Raw genomic sequence first — 23,861 nt, 5'->3', positions numbered from 1 at the left:
TTCTCAGCACCACATCGCACTTATTCCAAAATTGACCACATAGTTGGAAGTAAAGCACTCCTCAGCAAATGTTAAAGAACAGAAATTATAACAAACTGTCTCTCAGACCACAGTGCAATCAAACCAGAACTCAGGACTAAGAAACTCAATCAAAACTGCTCAACTACCTGGAAACTGAACAACCTGCTCCTGAATGACTACTGGGTACATAACGAAATGAAGGCAGAAATAAAGATGTTCTTTGAAACCAATGAAAACAAAGATACAACATACCAGAATGTCTGGGACACATTTAAAGCAGTGTGTAGAGGGAAATTTATAGCACTAAATGCCCACAAGAGAAAGCAGGAAAGATCTAAAATTGACACCCTAACATAACAATTAAAAGAACTAGAGAAGCAAGAGCAAACACATTCAACAGCTAGCAGAAGGCAAGAAATAACTAAGATCAGAGCAGAACTGAAGGAGATAGAGACACAAAAAACCCTTCAAAAAATCAATGAATCCAGGAGCTGGTTTTTTGAAAAGATCGATAAAATTGATAGACCCCTAGCAAGACTAATAAAGAAGAAAAGAGAGAAGAATCAAATAGATGCAATAAAAATGGTAAAGGGGCTATCACCACCGACCCCACAGAAATACAAACTACCATCAGAGAATACTATAAACACCTCTACGCAAATAAACTAGAAAACCTAGAAGAAATGGGTAATTTCCTGGACACTTACACTCTCCCAAGACTAAACCAGGAAGAGGTTGAATACCTGAATAGATCAATAGCAGGCTCTGAAACTGAGGCAATAATTAATAGCCTGCCAATCAAAAAAAAGTCCGGGACCAGACGGATTCACAGCCGAATTCTACCAGAGGTACAAGGAGGAGTTGGTACCATTCCTTCTGAAACTATTCCAATCAACAGAAAAAGAGGGAATCCTAACTCATTTTGTGAGGCCAACATCATCCTGATACCAAAGCCTAACAGAGATACAACAAAAAGAAGAGAATTTTAGACCAATATCTCTGATGCACATCGATGCAAAAATCCTCAATAAAATACTGGTAAATCGAATCCAGCAGCACATCAAAAAGCTTATCCACCACGATCAAGTGGGCTTCATCCCTGGGATGCAAGGCTGGTTCAACATATGCAAATCAATAAAAGTAATCCAGCATATAAACAGAACCAAAGACAAAAACCACATGATTGGCCGGGTGCGGTGGCTCAAGCCTGTAATCCCAGCACTTTGGGAGGCCGAGACAGGTGGATCACGAGGTCAGGAGATCGAGACCATCCTGGCTAACATGGTGAAACCCCGTCTCTACTAAAAAATACAAAAAAACTAGCCAGGCGTGGTGGCGGGCGCCTGTAGTCCCAGCTACTCGGGAGGCTGAGGCAGGAGAATGGTGTAAACCCGGGAGGCGGAGCTTGCAGTGAGCTGAGATCCGGCCACTGCACTTCAGCCCGGGTGACAGAGCAAGACTCCGTCTCAAAAAAAAAAAAAAAAAAAAAAAAACACATGATTATCACAATAGATGCAGAAAAGGCCTTTGACAAAATTCAACAGCCGTTCATGCTAAAAACTCTCAATAAATTCAGTATTGATGGAACGTATCTCAAAAAAATAAGAACTATTTATGACAAACCCACAGCCAATAGCATACTGAATGGGCAAAAACTGGAAGCATTCCCTTTGAAAACTGGCATAAGACAGGGATGCCCTCTCTCACCATTCCTATTCAACATAGTGTTGGAAGTTCTGGCTAGGGCAATCAGGCAAGAGAAAGAAATCAAGGGTATTCAGTTAGGAAAAGATGAAGTCAAATTGTCCCTGTTTGCAGATGACATGATTGTATATTTAGAAAACCCCATTGTCTCAGCCCAAAATCTCCTTAAGCTGATAAGCAACTTCAGCAAAGTCTCAGGATACAAAATCAATGTGCAAAAATCACAAGCATTCTTATACACCAGTAACAGACAAACAGAGAGCCAAATCATGAATGAACTCCCATTCACAATAGCTTCAAAGAGAATAAAATACCTAGGAATTCAACTTACAAGGGATGTAAAGGACCTCTTCAAAGAGAACTATAAACCACTGCTCAGTGAAATAAAAGAGGACACAAACAAATGAAGAACATACCATGCTCATGGATAGGAAGAATCAATATTGTGAAAATGGCCATACTGCCCAAGGTAATTTATAGATTCAATGCCATCCCCATTAAGCTACCAATGAGTTTCTTCACAGAATTGGAAAAAACTGCTTTAAAGTTCATATGGAACCAAAAAAGAATCCTGCATTGCCAACACAATCCTAAGCCAAAAGAACAAAGCTGGAGGCATCACGCTACCTGACTTCAGACTATACTACAAGGCTACAGTAACCAAAACAGCATGGTACTGGTACCAAAACACAGATATAGACCAATGGAACAGAACAGAGCCCCCAGAAATAATACCACACATCTATAGCCATCTAATCTTTGACAAACCTGACAAAAACAAGAAATGGGGAAAGGATTCCCTATTTAATAAATGGTGCTGGGAAAATTGGCTAGCCATAAATAGAAAGCTGAAACTGGATGTTTTCCTTTTTCCTTATATGAAAATTAATTCAAGATGAATTACAGACTTAAATGTTAGACCTAAAACCATAAAAACCCTAGAAGAAAACCTAGGTAATACCATTCAGGACATAGGCATGGGCAAGAACTTCATGTCTAAAACACCAAAAGCAATGGCAACAAAAGCCAAAATTGACAAACGGGATCAAATTAAACTAAAGAGTTTCTGCACAGCAAAAGAAACTACCATCAGAGTGAACAGGCAACCTACAGAATGTGAGAAAATTTTTGCAATCTACTCATCTGACGAAGGGCTAATATCCAGAACCTATAAAGAACTCAATCAAATTTACAAGAAAAAAAACAAACAACCCCATCAAAAAGTGGGCAAAGGATATGAACAGACACTTCTCAAAAGAAGACATTCATACAGCCAACAGACACATGAAAAAATGCTCATCATCACTCGCCATCAGAGAAATGCAAATCAAAACCACAATGAGATACCATCTCACACCAGTTAGAATGACAATCATTAAAAAATCAGGCAACAACAGGTGCTGGAGAGGATGTGGAGAAATAGGAACACTTTTACACTGTTGGTGGGATTGTAAACTAGTTCAACCATTGTGGAAAACAGTGTGGTGATTCCTCAAGGATCTACAACTAGAAATACCATTTGACCCAGCCATCCCATTACTGGGGATATACCCAAAGGATTATAAGTCATGCTGCTATAAAGACACATGCACATGTATGTTTATTGCTGCACTATTCACAATAGCAAAGACTTGGAATCAACCCAAATGTCCATCAGTGACAGACTGGATTAAGAAAATGTGGCACATATACACCATGGAATACTATGCAGCCATAAAAAAGGATGAGTTTGTGTCCTTTGTAGGGACATGGATGCAGCTGGAAACCATCATTCTCAGCAAACTATTGCAAGAACAGAACACCAAATACCGCATGTTCTCACTCATAGGTGGGAACTGAACAATGAGATCACTTGGACACAGGAAGGGGAACATCACACACTGGGTCCTATTGTGGGGAGGGAGTGGGGGAGGGATAGCATTAGGAGATATACCTAATGTAAATGACGAGTTAATGGGTGCAGCACACCAACATGGCACATGTATACATATGTAACAAACCTGCATGTTGTGCACATGTACCCTAGAACTTAAAGTAAAAAAAAAAACAAAATAAAATAAAATAAAAAGAAAATATTCTTCTTAAAAAAAAAAAAAGTATTCTTTTAGTATGAGGTCTTTGGAGAGATAGGAGACCACATATGTTTAAAGTTTATCTAATACTATTGAAATAATTATTTAGTTTGTTAATTTCATGAATTAAGCTAGATCTTATAATGCAAAATATATTTTGCATTTATAGGATGAATGCAAATTTATCATGGTGTGTTATATTTTTCATATATTCTTGGATTGTTTGCCAATATTTTTAAAGGATTTTTGCATCTATGTTAATGAGTAAATCATTTTTTCTGTCTCAAAAAAAAAAAGAATCTGTTTATCTCTTTTCTTTTATAACAGAACACAAGCAGAGGCAACGGTTATTTTACCAAAGATATGGTTGTATTTTACCCACAGACTGGCATACTTTCAGATATAAACGGGATGCCTTAAGGAATTAGCTCGCTTATAGAGATGACAATGACAAAAGTTCCTTGTGGAAACTGCCCTCATAACTTGTCTACACAGTTCTTTTATGGGGTTCCTGACTGGCGGTAAGTAAAAAATCACTTTCTAAAAATCCTAAATTTATCTTGGGACCTTAAGAAAAGAGGAATTCACTCAATCTATACAGGTATTTGTAGGCACCAATAAATCCATAGGTGGACTCAAGGCTTTTAATCGGCTAGGCGTGGGGACTCAGGCCTGCAATTCCAGCACTTTAGGAGGTGAAGGTGGGTGGATCACCTGAGGTCAGGAATTCAAGGCCAGCCTGGCCAACATGATGAAAATTCATCTCTACTAAAAATACAAAAATTAGCCGGGCATGGTTGTGGGTGCTTGTAATCCCAGCTACTCAGGAGGCTGAGGCAGGAGAATTGCTTGAACCTGGGAGGTGGAGGTTGCAGCGATCCAAGATCATGTCATTGCACTCCAGCCTGGGTGACAGAGTGAGGCTCTGTCTCAAAAAAAAAAAAAAAAAAAAAAAAAGGCCAATCAGAGATTCCTTATAGAACAAGGTTCCAGCAAAGCCAAATTAGAAACAGCCTATATGGCAAATAATTATTCTGGTCGTTTTCTATGGAAATAATCAGGCTAAGTATAATAAGACTAAAACTTAATTTGATGATAATTGTGTCCTACTATAATTTGTCTTCAATAAAAATGGGGACTGGTTGGGCTGCAAATTTTCCAGTTTTATGCTTTGCTTCCCTTTGAAATATATTTCAGTTTCAGGTAATCTCTTTGTTCACGCACAGGAACATACAACTTTAGCAACAGCCAGGTCACGTGTCAAATGCTCTGCTGCTTGGAAATGTCTCCTGCCAGATACCCTAAATCATCTCTCTTAAGTTCAAAGTTCCACAGATCTTTAGGGCAGGGCAAAATGCCACCAGTCACATAGCAAGAGTGACGTTTTCTCTGGTTCCCAATAAGTTCCTCATCTCCATCTGAGTCCATTCAGCCTGTACTTCACTGTCCATATCACTATCAACACTTTGATTGTGACAGGAAAATAAATCTTGGCACCCCAAAATGACTAAGGTAAAGGGAAAAGTCACGGTGGGAACTGCTTAGGGCAAACCTGCCTCCCATTCTATTCAAAGTCATCCCTTTGAGGCTTACCTGAGACAAATGCATATCTGATTGCTTCCTCTCGACTATTGTTTATGTAAAAGTACAGATTCACGGAGTCAGACTAAATTGTGTATTCAGCAGAAGGCTGATCAAGGACTCAAAATAATGCAACCTTTTTGTCTCTTATCTACTTCTAACCTGGAAGCCCCTACTTCGAGTTGTCCTACCTTACAGGACCAAACCAATGTACCTTACACATATTGATTGATGTCTCATATCTCCCTAAAATGTATAAAATGTAAAAGCAAGCTGTACTCCTGACCACCTTGGGCACATGTCTCAAGACTTCCTAAGGCTGTGTCATGGGTGTATCCTTAACTTGGTAAAATAAACTTTCTAAATTGACTGAGACCTGTCTCAGATATTTGGGGTTCACATGGTCAAAACCATTCCACAAGTATCTAGGTTGTTCCAAACTTTCCCATATCTTCCTATCCTCTTCTGAGCTCTGAAAACTTCCAACCTCTGCCTGCTACCAGTTCAAAAGTTGCTTCTACATTTTCAGTTATCTTCATAGCAGTACCCCACTCTCTCCGAACCAATTTTCTCTAGCAGTCCATTTTCACACTGCTGTAAAGAACTACCTGAGACTGGGTAATTCATGAAGTGAAAAGGTGTAAGTGACTTACATTACTGCATGGCTGGGGAGGCCTCAGGAAACTTAACAGTCATGGCCTCATGGCCGAAGGCAAAGGGGAAGTAAGGCACACAGCAAGAGAGAGAGGGGTGGAGTTGTGGGGGAGGTGCCATACTTCAAAACCATCCAATCTCATGAGAACTCATCCACTATCAAAAGAACAGCGAGGGGGAAATCTGCTCCCACGATCCATTTACCTCCCACCAGGCCCCTCCTCCAACACATGAGGATTACACTTTGAGATGAGACTTGGGTGAGGACACAGAGCGAAACCATATCATGGCAGCTCTCTGAAAACAGAAAAATCTAGATAATTTCAGCCCTAATCATAGAAATATAAACAACAATCTCTGAAACTTGTAATAGAAATCCAATTACGTATTTATTTATTTAAGAGATGATGCCTTACTGTATTGTCCAGGCTGGAGTGCAGTAGCTGTTCACAAGCACAATCTTTTTTTTTTTTTTGAGACGGAGTCTTGCTCTGTCACCGGGGCTGGAGTGCAGTGGCCGGATCTCAGCTCACTGCAAGCTCCGCCTCCCGGGTTCATGCCATTCTCCTGCCTCAGCCTCCCGAGTAGCTGGGATTACAGACGCCCGCCACCTCGCCCGGCTAGTTTTTTGTATTTTTTAGTAGAGACGGGGTTTCACAGTGTTCGCCAGGATGGTCTCCATCTCCTGACCTCGTGATCCGCCCGTCTCGGCCTCCCAAAGTGCTGGGATTACAGGCTTGAGCCACCGCGCCCGGCCACACAAGCACAATCTTTGTGTATTACAGCCTCAAACTCCTGGTGTCAAGAGATCATTCTACCCACTCTCCCTAGTAGCTGGAACTATAGGTGTGTGCCACCACACTTGCTCAGATACAGTTTCTAAATTCAGAAAGTTGCATTTCTATTTTTTTTGTCTTTCCCATGGTCATTCTAATAATGTGATGATAATCCTGCAAGTCATTTTATGATTAGTTACTGCAAATGTAAACGAATTATAGTTTCCATACAATCTTCTGTGCTGTTTACTTGTTACTAGACTCAATTCTACTTTTGGATACTACTTGAGAAAAGAGATGGGCTTTGCTGTTCCCAGAAGAACAGAATGAATAAAATAGAAACTCATATTACTTATATTTAATAATGATACTGCACTTGCATCGTAAGTTTCGGGTTCCACAAAAGCTCATTTAAGTAACAGCAAGTCCTGACCTCAAATATATGAGCATGTCTACACTTCCTATTTATTCTAAAATAATTTCAAATTTATAGAGCAGTGCTAAGCTCTTACATAAAGTTTTATACATCCTTCAATTTCCTATAATATTAATATTATACATAACCATAGAATATCTATGAAAACTCAGAAATTGATAAACGTACAAAACTATTAACTAAAGTATTGTCTGTCTTCATATTTTTCCAGGTTTTCCACTAATTCCATTTTTCTGTTTTTGGATCTAATTCAGGATAACATATTACATTTATCATCAAGTGTACTATTGTTTATTGCAGCATAGCCTATTACCATGTAGCTTAGTGGCTCAAAAGCACGCACATATTACTCACAGTTTCTCTGGGTCAGGAATCCAGATGTAGATGATGACCAAGTCTGAGGTCTGACCTGAAGGATCAGCTGGGGAAGGATCCTCTTCCAAGCTCACATGACTGCTCAGCTCAAGAAGACTTCACCATTGTATTATTCCAAACCTTTAAAATATCAACAGCAATTTTCACTAACTGTTCTCCACAAAAATACAAACCACAGAGATCGGTGTGCAATGCCTTCTATGAAGCAGTTTCCTCTGATGCCACAACCAGAAAAAGACAGTCCAAAAAAGGAAAACTATAAACTAATATGCTTTATAGATACCCAGGCAATAATCCTCAAGCAAATACTTTCAACGTAAGTCAGAATCATGAAACAGGATTATATACTAATACCAAAGATATTTATTTACTCAGGATCACAAGTTTGGTACAGCATATAAAAAGAATTAGTGTAATACACTATATTAAAAAAAAAAAACTATATGACAAAAGCCTCATTATCACATCTAAAGATGCAGAATAAGCACTTGACAAATCCAGATCCAAGACCCATTCACAGTAAAAATACTCATTAAGTTTTGCATAGAAGGGAATGTTCTTTATCTAAAAAGGGCATCTATGAAAATCTCACATAACACCAAAAGGTATCAAGTAACTTTTAGTAATTTCCCCAAGATTAGAAACACTAAACAGTTATTGACTCCTGTGAATTTTATTAAACATTATGCTTGAGGATGTAATTGAGAAAATGAGGCTAGGAAAATAAATATAAGTCTTCCAGATTGAAAAGGAAGAAGTCAAACTATCTCTATTGGCCAGTGACATAATCTAGTACATGGAAAATCTTAAGGAATCCACTAAAATAAGGTTGAAATAACAACAAAAACAAAAAGTTCAGTAATGCAGTAGTATGCAAGATCAATGTAAAAAACTACGGTCTTACACAATACAAAGGAATCAAAAAATAAAACTCAGAACATGATTTCATTTAACATAGCAGCAGAAAGGAAATACATTTGAAAATAAATTTAACATAACAACTGTGAGATATATACACTGCAACTTTAAAAAGATATTTAAGTATTAAAGAAATCCTAAATAAATGATAAAACATTAGATTTTCATTGATCAAAATGCTATTAAGTATTAACCAAGATGCTAATACTTTCCAAATGTATCTGCAGATTCAATATAGTCCCTGCAGAAATTCTAGCTTGCACTTTTTTAAAAAATTTTTTGAAATAATTGGATCACTGATTTTAACATGTACAGGAAAATGCAATTGATCCAGGTCAGCCAAAAGAACACTAAAATTGTTTAAAAACTACAAATGGTATTTGCAAAAGTTCTGCCCTTACAGAGATGGAGGATGATTCTCTACTTCTTAAGTATGTGCTTTTCATAGTGACTTTTTATCAAACAAGTACATCATGAAGAGGGAGAAAAATTACTACTTTTGTAGTAGAGAAAACCGAACTAAACTACTTCATCCAGATAATAAAACTAACGTTAACAGTGATAAAGTGGCTGGGTCACTGTAATCCCAGCACCTTGGGATGCCAAGGTGGGAGAATTATTTGAAGTCAGGACTTGGAAACCAGGCTGGGAAATAGGGACATTACACCTCTACAAAAAAATAAAAATGTATTAGCCAAAGTGTGGTAGCATGTGCTATAGTCCCAGCTACTCGGCAGGCTGAGGCAGGAGAATTGTTTGAACCCGGGAGGTGGAGGTTGCAGTGAGCCTAGATTGCACCACTGCACTCCAGCCTGGGCAACACAGGGAGACTGTGTCAAAAAGAGAGGAGAGGGGAGAAGCGGGGAGGGGAGAAGCGGGGAGGAGCGGGGAGGGGAGGAGAGGGGAGGGGAGGGGAGGGAAGAAATATTGCATGCCCATAATATATAACAACTTCATGAGAATAAAACTTTCCCTTAGCGGTCTTCCTCCACAAACCCCAGAACAGCCACCTAATCATGAGCGAAACATCAGATGAATCCCAAAGGAGAGATTTCAATTACATTAGAAACAAGAAAAATCTGAGAAACTGGCAGGCCCAAAAGGAGCACACAATACCTAAATGTGTGGTGTCCTGAACATAATCCTGGAACAGAATATGTACATTAAGTGAAAAAAGGACATCTGATTAATTGTGGATGTTGATGAATTATAATGTACAATATTGATTCATTAATTGTGACAAATGTCCCATACTAATATAAGAATTAAATAAAAGGGAAACTGTGTGTTGGGTATAAATAATCTCACTGTATTTATTTCTAACTGTTCTGTAAATGCAAAACTATTCTAAAATAGGTATTTTAAAGTACACCATTGAGTTTAATAAGTAGAAGGTTATCAATATTGTGTCCCATGTACGCATCTCCCATATCTATCCTCTTCTTTTTTTTATCCTGGTGAAGGTTTTAAGTTTTCATTTTTCCATTCACAAATTGTTCAAGTTTTTTTCTCTAAATTTGCATTTGCAAATAATATCTTGTTCAGTGTTTCTTGTCTTCACAAGTAGATAATAATGTGTTTGTCTATCTATTCTGCTCATCAAAATTATGAGAAAACTTCAGAGAAATCCAGACTGACACATTGTACAAAATATGTGACCTGTTCTCACGAAGGTCAAGGTCAGCAAAATAAGTGAAGACTGAGCGCCTGTTACAGATTGGGCAGGACCTAATGTTGGAGGCAGGCTCTAAGATGGTGCACAGTGATCCTCATGACTTGGTGTACACAACCCGGTATTCCAATCCTTTCCTTGGGAATTTAGGGAGAACCTGAGACTTGCTTTGAGCCAAAAGAATACTACAATGTGATGGATGTCACTTGGATGATCATGTTCCCCAAGACTGTGATTTCTGTCTTGCTGCAAAACCTCTCCCTTGGTGGCTTTGATGGCACATTCTGCCATGAGGGAGAAGCCAGCGTGGGAAGGAACTGAATGCAGCCTCAGTCCAACAGGCAGCAAGGAATTGATGCCCTTGGTTCAGTAGCTTTCCCCGGTGGTTGCGATCTACAGTTAGCACTAATCTGAGCCCCTTTCATTTAGGAGTGTATCACTTCAGAAGTCGAGTGACAACCTTGTATTAACAGAAGAGTCCTAATTATTTCCTCCTTTTTCTTGTATTTCTTTCTTTTGTCCCTTGTATCTTTATCTTTCATTTCACTTACATGTAAAAAGACTTGTGCATATATGTATGTATATGTATACCTTATACTTATGCATATATAATCATATACATATGCTATTTTTATTTTAAGCTGTTATGGCTGGGCGTGGTGGCTCATGCATGTAATCAAATCCCAGCACTTTGGGAGGCCGAGGCGGGTGGATCATGAGGTCAAGAGATCGAGACCATCCTGGCTAATACCGTGAAACCCCATCTCTACTAAAAATACAAAAAATTAGCTGGGCGTGGTGGTGGGCGCCTGTAGTCTCAGCCACTCGGGAGGCTGAAGCAGGAGAATGGTGTGAACCCGGGAGGCGGAGGTTGCAGTGAGCTGAGATGGCACCACTGCACTCCAGCTTGGGCGACAGAGTGAGACTCTGTCCCAAAACAGAACAAAACAAACAAACAAACAAACAGTGTTATATGTAAGATCAATTAAGAATATACAAAATAAAAGTTTTTATTACCTTGGGTAACCAATAAAATAGTGTAAAAGAAATATGTCCTACATGCTAAGAAAGAAAAAAAGATGAAATCATATGAAATGCTGAATGAAAACCACACAAGGAAGAAAACGAGTGGATGAGAAAAATAGAAACAAAGGCAGTACAAGAACTAGAAGATAGTAACAAATACAGTGGACATGATTCCAACTATACCAATAATCACTTTGAATGTCAGGGTTCTTAAGGTACCAGTTATAAAACACAGATAGAGTAGATGTAAAAACAGGGCCCAACTACATAAGAAAGCCAATTTAAATATAAAGACACACATGGATTAACAATGAAGAGATAAACATAACATACTCCACTAATCAAAGAAAATAAGTGCACAGATACTAATTTCCAACAGAGCAGACTTTAAAGCAAATAAAATGATGAAGAATAAAGACAGGCATAAGTTAAGGATAAAAGGGGTGATTCTCTAAGAAAATATAACTCTCCTCAATAGGTATAAGCCTAAAAATGGTGTGTTAAATTAGGTGATGGGGGAATGTGAAGAAGAAAGAGATGAGTCCACTACTATTGTTGGAGACATCAACCCTCTCTATCAAAAATCAACACATTCAGCAGGTAAAATACAAGCAAGGGCAAATTATCACTCAACTATACAATCAGTCAACTCAATATAACTTATATCTTTAAACTACTAACTCCAATGATGTGAATAATATACATACTTCCCTAGCCCATAAGGATCCCTCTGCAAGACTGGCAAGACTGACCATATTATAGGACTTAGAACACCACTTATTAAATTTAAAAGAATAGGAATCACACAATGATTGCTCTCAGACCAAGAGAAAATTAATCTAGAAGTAAGTAACGGAAAGGTAACTGAAATATCCCCAAATACATGGAGATTAAACAACACACTTCGATACACAACATGGCCCAAAGAAGGTATCTCAAGATTTATTAAAAATATTTTGACCCAAATAGCAATGAAAAAAACTTAACAAAATTAATAGATGTAACAGAGGTAGAGTTTAAAGGAGATTCTATTGAAGACGTATGTTTGAAAGAAAGACTAAATTTCATCATCTAAGTTTCCAGCATAGGAAAGGAGAACGAGAGAAAATCAAACGGAAAACAAGCAGCAAAAAAGACATACTATTGCAAGATAAGTAAAAACAAAGTAAAAGATGAAGCAACAATATTGTTTAAAAGAATACTGATAGCTTAATAGTTTCCAGAACATAGAAGTATCCAAAATTAATAAAGAAAACACAATAGCCCTGACACAATGCTTGCTTGCAGACATGACTCTCCCTTAAAATGAGCAGATGCTTTGAAACGTGATGAAATAAAGGCATACTAAGTGATTTTATTTACTAAGTTTTAAATATATTAATGTAAACAATCCACCACTAAATATTCAGGTTGATAACAATTGCTATAAATATAAAAGGGGGCTCGGGAAAGTGACTCACGCCTGTAATCCCAGCACTTACTTTGGGAGGCCAAGCGGGCAGATCACCTGAGGTCAAGAGTTTGAGACCAACCTGGCCAACATGGTGAAACCCCATCTCTACTAAAAATACAAAAATTAGCTGGGCGTGGTGGCGGGCGCCTGTAATCCCAGCTACTCAGGAGGCTGAGGTGGGAGAATCCTTTTAACCCGGAAGGTGGAGGTTTAGTGAGCTGAGATTGTACCATTGCACTCCTGCCTGGCCAACAAGAGAGAAACTCCCATCTCAAACACACACACACACACACACACACACACACACTCCCATATATACATATATATGGGAATAAATTCATATATATCACATGTTACAATCTCAAGAGACATGAGGACATCATGAACTTTGTATGAGAATATCAAAGAACATGTAAGAGAACATGCAGAGACAGGCATGTGAACATGTGTAATGTCCAGGGAGAAAAGTTGCCCCTCGATCATTACCAGTCCCTCCATGGTCAGCCCTTCCTGCTCCTGCCTCCTCATGTATTATTGATCCCAGTGTTCCTTCCAGTCCACTGTCGTCTTCTCTTGCCCTGGCCTGTGCCACACACACGTTTTCCTCTTCCCTTTCCCTCCCCTGTCTGGTGGACTCACTGCACCTCACTCTCCAGCATCTCCTCCAAATGATCCTCCTCCTGGAAGCCCCCATTGTCCATCTCATCCTAGGTCTGATGCCTGTCCTGTGAGGTCCCAAGCGCAACTCTTCCACTTGCAGTTTAGTTTCTGTTAAGTTTTCTGAATCCCCACTAGGTTTAAATATTGGAGATTTTGGAAATGTTGTCTATGTCATTCCCCTGTGAGCCCCACGCATGTAGTAGACAATAAGTAACACAGAAGATTCTCCTTCATACTGAATTTCACCAATGGATTTAATGCCTCTCAAACACCTCTCACCTATAATCTTGTCTACTTCCCAAGAAACTCTCTCTCTCAATTTGAAGTAGGTTTGAACATGAAGATGACCACGTTTCTTTTGCTCTCTTCTGTTCTCATGACAGGATGTGAGTCCTGAGTCCTCCCCCACCACCAAGCTTCTTCTCCCGCCTCCCCATCCTCAATCCACTCTAGAGACCCTCTCAGGGGACCTGCTCCTCTTGGCTTATCCGTACTTCTTTGGTCCTTCTGGACAGTGTTGCCCTCTTAGTTTAAATAAAATATTCTTGTTCACCAAGATTTAGCTCTATTTATATGGCTCCTTTGGTGAATACTGCAAAATCTTTATTAGTTACCATATTTCATCAATTTTACTATGTGTTACTATGTGTGCGAGATTTTTTGTTTGTTTGCTGCTTTTCATCACTGTCACTGCTAGACTTGCGTGAGCCATGACATGATTCAACTTTTCAGCACATGGATGAATACATCCTGAAATTTTATATCGTCAACTTCTCATAAGATCACCATCATCAAAATTACCAGAATGGGTATCAATAAGAAAGGTGCAAATCCTACCATGGTACAGCCTCTGTTTTTATGAAAAAGTGTGCCTTTCCCATATCTCTCCAGGTACACAGGGTGTTGTTAAGGTTTCTGTAGCTCTGGGTAAAAAGCTAATTCAGAATAACCATAATCAGAATACCAAAATATGTGCGACTTAATTTATAATTTCAATATTACTTTCATTTTTATATGAATAAAACTTGTAAATGCAAAATTCTAAAAGGACTTTTTCAGTAAGTATAAATAAGTCTTTTATGTGTATAATAGTTTGACGGAGATATTATTCTTTGAGATCCTTCTACGTCTTTGATTCATTGACATACAGTGAATGTTCCCAACGAGACACTACAGACATTATGTATTCACCAATCTGACTTTCCCTTTAGTGATACAAAGGCCAGCTCACTTGTCCATCTTTCTCTGTGAGTGTGACGCACATTGTTCCTTATTCAGCTTCATATGGGCAACGAGATCCATAGAGGGTGGTCCAGTAATGATAGAGGAACTGCTCGAAGAACGAAACAAAATGTTGTGGAAAAATTTATTGGGATTAGATATGGCTTATCACACGTAAAAATGGACACTTTATCTGGAATGATGGACTGCAAGACGGCGCACGTCAAACAATGACATCTGAGAGATGCGAAACAATGATATAAGCGTTACTATTGCCTCAGGTTACTGCCTGGGAAGAATTTCCAGGCTATGGTGTGGCACAGACTCTAGAAAATACCCTGAATGAGAAGATGGAATTGAGAGTCTGAGGAACAAAGTGGCTTAATTTCACAAAGCCATTCTCCACGTGCAGTGGTAAGAACAGGAGAGAGCACTCATGCCTACACCCATGCAGGCTGGACTATGGTGCCATCATTATTCCACTGGGACATGGTTCACAGGAGTACGGGAGCGGTACAGAAACACAAAGCAAAGATACGAAGAGAAGTAATTTGAATGAACTTTACCTTCACCCTTTCATCTAATTTCCTACTGCAAAAAGACAAGGCTTTTCATGACTCAGTGATCTTACAAGTCCAAGGATGAAGGGATGGCTATTGCTTAGAAATGAAGCAAATGATGCGTTAAGTAGATTCAATCACCCTATGTGGACACCAACCTGTCTTTCCTATGTTACCTGGTTAGTTGTTGCTGGTAAAATCACTGCACTATAAAACAATTAAAATATAGCTTTCTACTTACAAGAGTAGAGCATGTTCATCACCTAAAGTAGGAGAAACCAATAAAGTTTTCCACCTTTATCGGTTTCCCTTAAAAATACCCAGTTTCTTTAACATTAGAGAAATATTTTTCTCTGCTTTTCACTATGTACATGCCACAGGCTATGTAGTATAGGGTTACTCTCTATATGCAGTGAAATTAAGTTAAATTGTAACTGAGTACCCCATTTTTCTAAAAAGCATCTTTGTCTTTTTCTTCCCCTGTATGTTCACCTGTTATTTAGCTCCTTAAGAAATGCAAATATAACCTTTTCCTCTCCGTCCTTTCCACCAGGGAGACCACCAGCAAGCATTGCCAGCTTATCTAAGTATGTGTTTGCTTAGAAATTACCAAATGTTGAACCAAAACAGGCATGCTTCAGATTGTCTCAAGACATCAGTTAATCCACAACCCGACTCTGTCTTGAATGACGCTGGCCAGGCTAATGGATGACCCATGATTACAGATAAGTCCTCTAGCAAGTCATGTAGACCCTGCACCTCCACATTCCTTCTGCATGTCCTGTATACCAAAATTTCTCCTTACAATCCTGCTTTCTGCCATGAAAACTGAAGTGGCTTCTTGAGATATGAATCTAGCTCTTCCCCATTGCTAAAATCTGGAATAAAGTCACTTTCTTTTTCCCACCCTTCTGTTTATTATTTGATTTTACAAGTGGCCACTGCGGAACCTACATTCTGTAGCAAAATGGTACCAGACTATAATATAACAGATGAGGGGCACTTCTTTTTTTTTTTTTAAACCAGGATCTGTAAATGAAATTTTCTGTTTACACTATTAAAGCCTATAGACTTTGACTGCAGCTATACCTAGCAGAACAAGTGCCCATCTATTAATATAGAACAAAAGTCCCCATACAATATCAGTGCTTTTGCTCTGTTGATTGCTCATGTCTCACACATCTTGAACAAATGTCTCCAATCTTTGCCTAAGTTTTGACTAAGACAACAAAAGTAAAATCTAAAAAATGCACAAGTATGAAAACCTTTTGAGACTATTAAGTTGGATGAAAATTATAATAAATAAAAGACTGAAATTCCTTTTTTATAAGCTAATGGCACAAAACTATTTTCTGATTACAGCACATGATGTACACGTTTTCTAACTGGTATTTTTTTTTTTTTTGAGACGGAGTCTCGCTCTGTCGCCCGGACTGGAGTGGCCAGATCTCAGCTCACTGCAAGCTCCGCCTCCCGGGTTTATGCCATTCTCCTGCCTCAGCCTTCCAAGTAGCTGGGACTACAGGCGCCCGCCACCTCGCCCGGCTAGTTTTTGTATTTTTAGTAGAGACGGGGTTTCACCGTGTTAGCCAGGATGGTCTCGATCTCCTGACCTCGTGATCTGCCCGTCTCGGCCTCCCAAAGTGCTGGGATTACAGGCTTGAGCCACCGCGCCCGGCCCCTAACTGGTATTTTTTATATCACTGAGAACTAAAAACGAGTTTAATAATCACTCATCAGAAATAAGAAAATAACTCATATCTAATAGAATGGGTGATCCGTACAGAGAACTGTCACGTACACGTACATGGAGGTGAGGTGGAAGGAATTATGGAGTCCAGTCAATGTCTAAATCTTTTGTACAAGGAGAAAATGAAACAGCATCATGAAGTTCATACCTGCATAGTTAAGAAGAGGTTGCTCTTTGTGTTCAGATGTGAAGTCTAACTTTACTGCCACACAAATCAACACCTTGTTAACCTCTCACATGTACAGCAAACTAAGCCATAGAATAGAAAGTCTGACAGATCTTTTTAAGCATAAGAAGATCTTTTTAATGTGGGACAATTTTGCCTTGTGGCTTACAGAATAGTTTTCTGTCCTTCTTTCTAACCAGAGCTATTTAAGAGGAAATTTCTGGAAAATCATAAAGCAGAGAATGTGTAACGTCTGTCGTTGCTAATAAAAGTGATATTAACACTCAATTTATGAAAGGGAAACAGGAGTAAAGATGAAAATAGTTGATATGGTTCATTGAAAAATAATTATAAATGCATCTTTAAAACAGAAAAATAAAGGCCTTAAATACACAATACAAAAATAAACATTTGGCTTTAGAGGATGTTTATATGACCAAAACAACCCAGAATATTTATACACAAGCATTTAAGACATTTGCACAACAAATTAAATCAAAACAAAGGAGAAATAGCACAATATAAAATCTAAAGTCTTAAGGTGTCATTGGTAAGCAAGCAGAATCGTTTTTGAACAAACTCAAGTCTTTTTAAAAAGACTTGAATTCCCTATCTCACCCCACAGCCAAGGCTGGGAGCTGCTGTCCTTGTGCGTGCAGAGCCCCCAGAGAGGCTCTGAGCTCAGAGGCTCCCCTGTGAACCTGCCTTTGTTGGGCGTGGTCTGGAGGGGGACCCTGTTCACAGGATCATCTACAGCAGGGCAGGAGGCAGTCAGGGCTGCCTCTCCAGGTTTTCAACACCACTGGCTGTTGTCAAAGATATTAAATACATAAAGTGGGTAGTGGTGTTAGGAGATTGCCTAAGATCACAAGGACATTAGAGATTTAAGAGTCAACAGCAATGTTCTAAAGTTGTATATCCACAGCCTTATTCAAGGTACAGCTGAAAGTACTGGTGCAGGTGCAAGGCACGCAGGTCTGAACATTTTTCACCTCATTATAGAGCAGCTCAGTGGTTAAAACAACAGGCCCTGGGCCAGGCACAATGGATCACGCTTGCAATCCCTATGCTTTGGGAGACTAAGGAGGGTGGATTGCCAGGAGTTCTAGATCAGCCTGGGCAACAAAGAGAGACCTTCTCTCTACCAAAAATATTTAAAAACTAGCCATGCATGGTGCTTGCACCTGTAGTCCCAGCTACTCAGGAGGTTGAGCGGGGAGGATCTCTTGAGTTCAGCAGCTCAGAGAATGTGTTCTATGTGTGTGCCACTGTACCCCAGTTGGCGTGACAAACAAAATTATCTCTTAAAAAAGAAAAACTGAACAATTGCTAGAGAGAAAATTCTTGGGCTAAATAGACTCTCTTAATAATAAGAATGTGGTATTTGCACAGATATATAATAAACAACCAATAACTTAAAAATGAAAACAGACATATGCATATACAAGCATATATTTAAGTGGATGCATGGGGGAAACATAGATTTTTATTAAAATGTTCCAGGGTCTTGAATATCCGCAGGGAGAAATTAAAGTCTGACCTATGACCTGACATTACACACAAAATTATAGTTGGTTCATAGACAAAAATATAAAAGTATTTATAGTATACAGAACACAATTCAGGAAAATAACTTCAAGACTACGAGGTAGGCTAAGCTGTCTGAAACTAGACCTGAAAAGCATTTACCATATAAGACAAAACTTATTCTACGTAGTTGATACGAGCAAAGACTCTGGGGGCATACAGAATCAAACTCAAGGTTCCTTCCGGCCTCTCCTGTTGAGAGTTACCTCAGATTTAGAAATGGATCACAGGAGCGGGAATAGTGCTTACTTCCTGAGATGGCAGGTGGATTGTATGAAATGATAACATATAAAGCATGTAGTATATTACCAAGCCTACACTAACCCTGAAAAAGAAATATTCTAATAAACTGTGACATGTATTGATGGCATCAGTTGTAACGTGTCACTATTTCCTATATCAGAATAAAAGAACAAAACCACTAACAATGAAACTAATACTTTTATCATGTGGAAATACACTGTATAATAATATCATCATTATACCATAATTATTGGGGGAAAAAAGCTGTCTTCAAGACATACACATGTGGATATTTTTCTTGTCTTTTGTCACTCCTATGATTACACGGGATGGAACATATGAGGAAAATACACCAACAAAGGTTTTCCTAAATTTTTGCTCATCCAGATCCAACTCTCGTGAATCACTCTTCATTTCATCTTGCTCATGATGTTCCCCATGTTATCATCATCTGTGCCAATCTGAAGCTTGGGTGATGCTGCATTTCCTGTGAGATTCCTATGTTGCTCCTGCGAGTTTATATTTTCAACCTTCTGAATCCTCCTATGCAAGATTTGATGTGGATGTTGATGATATCGCCCAAAAATGTCGACAGGAGGTCTGCAGACCAAGCTCATATACAGGTAAACGAGGACAATCACATGACGACTGCCTTCTCGTCAATAGTGTTTCAACACTATCAAATTTAAGATGCATCTGTGTTTCATAGATGTGAAAATGTGCACTCTACGATGAATGGAATACACTGTTTTCTCTGTGACTGTTCGTTTCTCAGTGTTAAATTATGGTGGCTCATTGGCTATATTCTTGTTACTGAGGAAATATGCTTAAATCTTATCACATAAATTTATAAATGGCATTTATATTCTACCTATTTTTTAGACAAATTAGAGTTATTAGTGGAGTACTAGAATTCTTACGTCATACACGGAAATATAGTTCTATGAACCATGGTTTAAGAAATCCATTGAGGACAAAGATGAAAATTGTAAAGAGTTATCTGAAAAATTCACGGAATGGTAGCTCTCTAAAGACCTAGGAAAAGCTGTATTTTGAAACTTTAAACTATAATCTTAGAAATATGAGCAATGCTTCCTGTAAACTTCATTACAAAGTCCATTCTTTCAGCTGTAACATTTGCGTATCTTTTTCTTCATTCACATTTGTCCTTTTAATCATATGACTGGTGATTGCAGAAATCACTTTATGATTAGTCACTGCAGAAGTGAATGCATAATGGTCTTTATAAGGTATTTTGATCTGTCCCTTTGCTACTCTGGTCAACTCCACTTTGGGTACTTGGATATTGGAATCGGTTTTGGTGTCTCCTCATGAATACACTGAGTGAAGAAAAAACTCATACGGTCATAGTTAAGGGGGTTGACTGAAATTTCACCTAGAGTTTTAGACTCCAGGAAGGTTGAATTAAGTAAACACAAAGTCATGCCATCACATATATGAGACATTCCTTCCTTGAACTCAATCTTCTTATCAGGTTAGAGTGTGGAGACAGAGCATTGGATTTGCCTCATGATGTGGTCTAAAAATTTGGTTTGCTTACAATAGCATCTTTTGTAGCCTTGTGGTGTCCAAGCCAGCCTCTATAAAACTGTTGATTTAGGATACTAGGTGAAATCATATCTTCCATGCAGTTAAAGTTTGTCTGGGGACTCAGTGTTCAGCACTTTGTCATCTGTGCCTGTGACATCATGCTATTCAAGATTTGTGGATGTCAATGGGAGTTCAATACGTAGTTCTATGGCTTTGGAGGCCTTTAGGCATGGTTTCTGAAAACAACTCTGCTGCTATTATGCCTCTTAATAGGAAGCTGTGTGGAGAATTAGTGGGCAGCCAGTACACACGCAGAGTCATCAGCCAGCCTGTTTCTGTCTCTCAGATCACTGCATGGAGGGTTGGAGATATGCCGTACACTGTTTTTTTTTTTTTTTTTTTTGCCTACTGAGATTTCTCTTCTTGTGCACAACATGTATATATCACTCAGCGGCATTCACCTGCAAAAAAAAACCTGTTGTAAAGATTTATTCCCAGGCCTCTGGAAGCAGGGACTGACCTAAACTAACTTATTAGAAATATTTTTTGTACTCTGCTTACCTGCTATTTTGATACCTTTAGGGTTGGCCAAGAGAAACATAATTCCACCATGTGAGTATCAACAGAGTGCATGGTCCTGAACAATTCCTGATGGAAAATGTAGAATGAAGAGAACTAAATTAGAACAGGTTTTCTGAAAGGTTTGAAAGTAAAGTTATCTTTTGATAACTTGAAGAAGAAATCTCCGTACCAAGAAAACATGATCCTGAATGCAGACATACGATTTATGTTCCCTGTCACTGAAATTTCTTATTTTTCCCTTATATCATCTGGAAGTCATGTCTTCTGAAAAGGTTAGTGGGATCCTGAATATACTCTGCTAAATAATGTCCTAAAATGGGGCTTTCTGGGATACGTGAAAAACAGGCATCTTTCTTTGAAGAACTGGATGCTGACACTAATGACTGGGTAGTGGGGAAGGAGAAGGAGGATAAGAGTTCTTGGAGCTTAATGGTACCTTCCTGAAGCAGTGGTGCCTGGGTTTCAAATGCTGCCTAGATAAGAAAAGCTAGTTTGCTATTCTCTCCCTAGATGCCCACTTGTATCTGGAGGCAAAAGTTTTTTGCTTATGTCTTTACTTGCTTACTTTTTTAAAAAAAAAAATAATAATCTTAAAAACATATTTATTTTGAAATAACTGCAGATTTACACAAAGGCACATAGGTAAGTACAGACAGTTTGATATACCATTCAGCTAACTAGAATGCTAATATCTGTTATAACATAGCATATTCATGAAAGCAGAATTTAACTGTTTTTCAAGACTATTAAGTGATCTACAAACTTCCTTCATATTTTACCAGGTTTTCTAATAATGATATACTTAACTGTTCCAGGATCTAATCCAGAATACCACCTTACAATTACTGTCAGGTATATTACTTACTACTTGGTGCATAACAAATTACTACATACCTTAGTGGTTCAAAACCACACACATACTACTCACAGTTTCTCTGGGTCTTCGGTCCAGATGTAGGTGATGGCCCAGGCTAAGGCTCAGCTGGGGAAGGGTCTCCTTCCAAACTCACATGATTGTTCTTAGGATTCACTTCCCCGTCCTCATCAGGAACTCACTGGTGTGCTATTAAAATCACTTAAAATTAATACTAATTTATCAAACATATTTCAAAACAATACAACAATAATAAATAAGTAGAAAACAGATCACTTACCATTGTATATTATGGATTAGTTTACCCTGATTGAACAACTAGACAAAGACATTTCAAATAAGGAAAATGAAGACCAATATGCCTTATAAATATAGAGACAAAAATCACCAGGGAAATATCAAATGAAATCAGCAACATGTAGAAAGTATTATACACTATGGCAAAGGGTATTTACCTCAGGAATGCAAATTTGGTTCAACATATGATACAATTAATGTCATACACTATATTAATAAAGAATAAAAACTACACAATCATCTCAAAGCTTAATGTGAGAAGCTAATAACCCTCTCAGGAAAAACCCCAGTTCTGTGACTCACCTGTCCAAAAAAATTAGGTGACGGTAAACGTGTGAAACAAGCACTTGAAAATTCCCAGATTCAGTATTATAAAAACATGCAGCAAATTAGGCAGGTAAGAGAACTTCCTTCATTTCAAAGAGCATCTGTGAAAAACTCACATATCATCATAAGTATCTGAAAGCTTCACTAATTTCTTTGATATTAGAAACAAGTCAAATATTTCCACTGTTGACACTTGTTTGCAACATTGTACTGGAGAATGTAGACAGGGCAATTCATTCAAAAAATAAATATAATGTTTCTAGGATGGAAAGGAAGTCAAACTCTATTTGCAAATGACATGATCTTATGTATTAAAAGTCCAAAGGACTCTAATCAAATATGTTTAGAATTTAAAGATGAGTTCAAAAAAGTTTGCAGTATATAATGTTAATATAAAATATTTTAAATGTCTTGATGCTAGCAATTAACAATCTAAAAACAAAACTCAGAAAACCGTTCCAATTGAGATGGCATCAAAAATACTTAGGAATAAGCTTATCAAATTAAGCGCAAAATATGTACACTAAAAACTGTAGAACGCATATTGAACAAAATAAAAGAAAATCTTTGAATGCTCATTGCTTAGAAGGGTTAATATTGTTAGCTAGGTGGTATTTTCCAAATGGATCTATAGAATTAATGCAACTTCTCTCAAAACCTCAGGTGGCATTACCTTCCCCTAAATTTAGAAGGTCATCCTAAAATTATATATAATATAGATCCTGAGCAGTCAAAATACTCTTGAGAAGGACAAAAAGGGTTTCCATAGTAGACATATGCTTCCTGATTTCAAAACTTACTACAAAGTAATAGTAATCACGACTTGTGGTACTAGTATAGGGTTATATGTATTGATCAACGGAGTAGAATATAATGCTCAAAAATGAATCCTTACATTTACGGTGAAATGCTTTTATAATGTGGCCAAATAAATTAGGTATGAAGCAAAATTTTATTGTCAAATGTTTCTGGGGCAAGTGCATCTCCGCATGCAAGTTAGACTCTTGCTTCACACCAGAAACATAATAGACTCAAAATGATCATCCATCTAAATATAAGAGCTAAACAGGCCCCACCCATAAAAAGGAACATAGGAATACGTCTTTGTGGTCTCTGGTTAAACAATGTTTTAAGATATGACACTGAAAGCACAAAGGAAAGAAGAAAATATAGAAATACTAAACTTCATTAGAATTAAACTTTTGCAATTTAAAGTCCACCAACAAATATAAACAGGCACCCAAAGAATGGCAGAAAATATAGCCGGGCGATGTGGCGGGCGCCTGTAGTCCCAGCTACTCGGGAGGCTGAGGCGAGAGAATGGCATAAACCCAGGAGGCGGAGCTTTCAGTGAG

General features: G+C 38.3%; 1 long non-coding RNA gene across 4 annotated transcripts in view; it reads right to left on the bottom strand.

Annotated features, from left to right (window-relative positions):
• The window catches only part of LOC117070969, a 103,554-nt gene that overhangs the window by 53,817 nt on the left and 25,876 nt on the right, over positions 1-23,861 (bottom strand). For 3 of the 4 annotated variants that reach the window (XR_004432116.1, XR_004432117.1, XR_004432119.1), the window contains 5 exons: positions 22,483-22,607; positions 21,937-22,063; positions 20,988-21,074; positions 14,580-14,681; positions 7,599-7,739 (listed from right to left, as the gene is read on the bottom strand). This is a non-coding gene — a long non-coding RNA (uncharacterized LOC117070969). The remainder of the gene's footprint in view (positions 1-7,598; positions 7,740-14,579; positions 14,682-20,987; positions 21,075-21,936; positions 22,064-22,482; positions 22,608-23,861) is intronic. The other variant, XR_004432118.1, reaches the window with a different exon arrangement.

Source organism: Trachypithecus francoisi, unplaced genomic scaffold (assembly GCF_009764315.1).
Source record: "Trachypithecus francoisi isolate TF-2019V2 unplaced genomic scaffold, Tfra_2.0 Lachesis_group3, whole genome shotgun sequence".
NCBI lineage: Eukaryota > Metazoa > Chordata > Mammalia > Primates > Cercopithecidae > Trachypithecus > Trachypithecus francoisi.
This window is presented reverse-complemented; position numbering and strand designations above follow the sequence as displayed.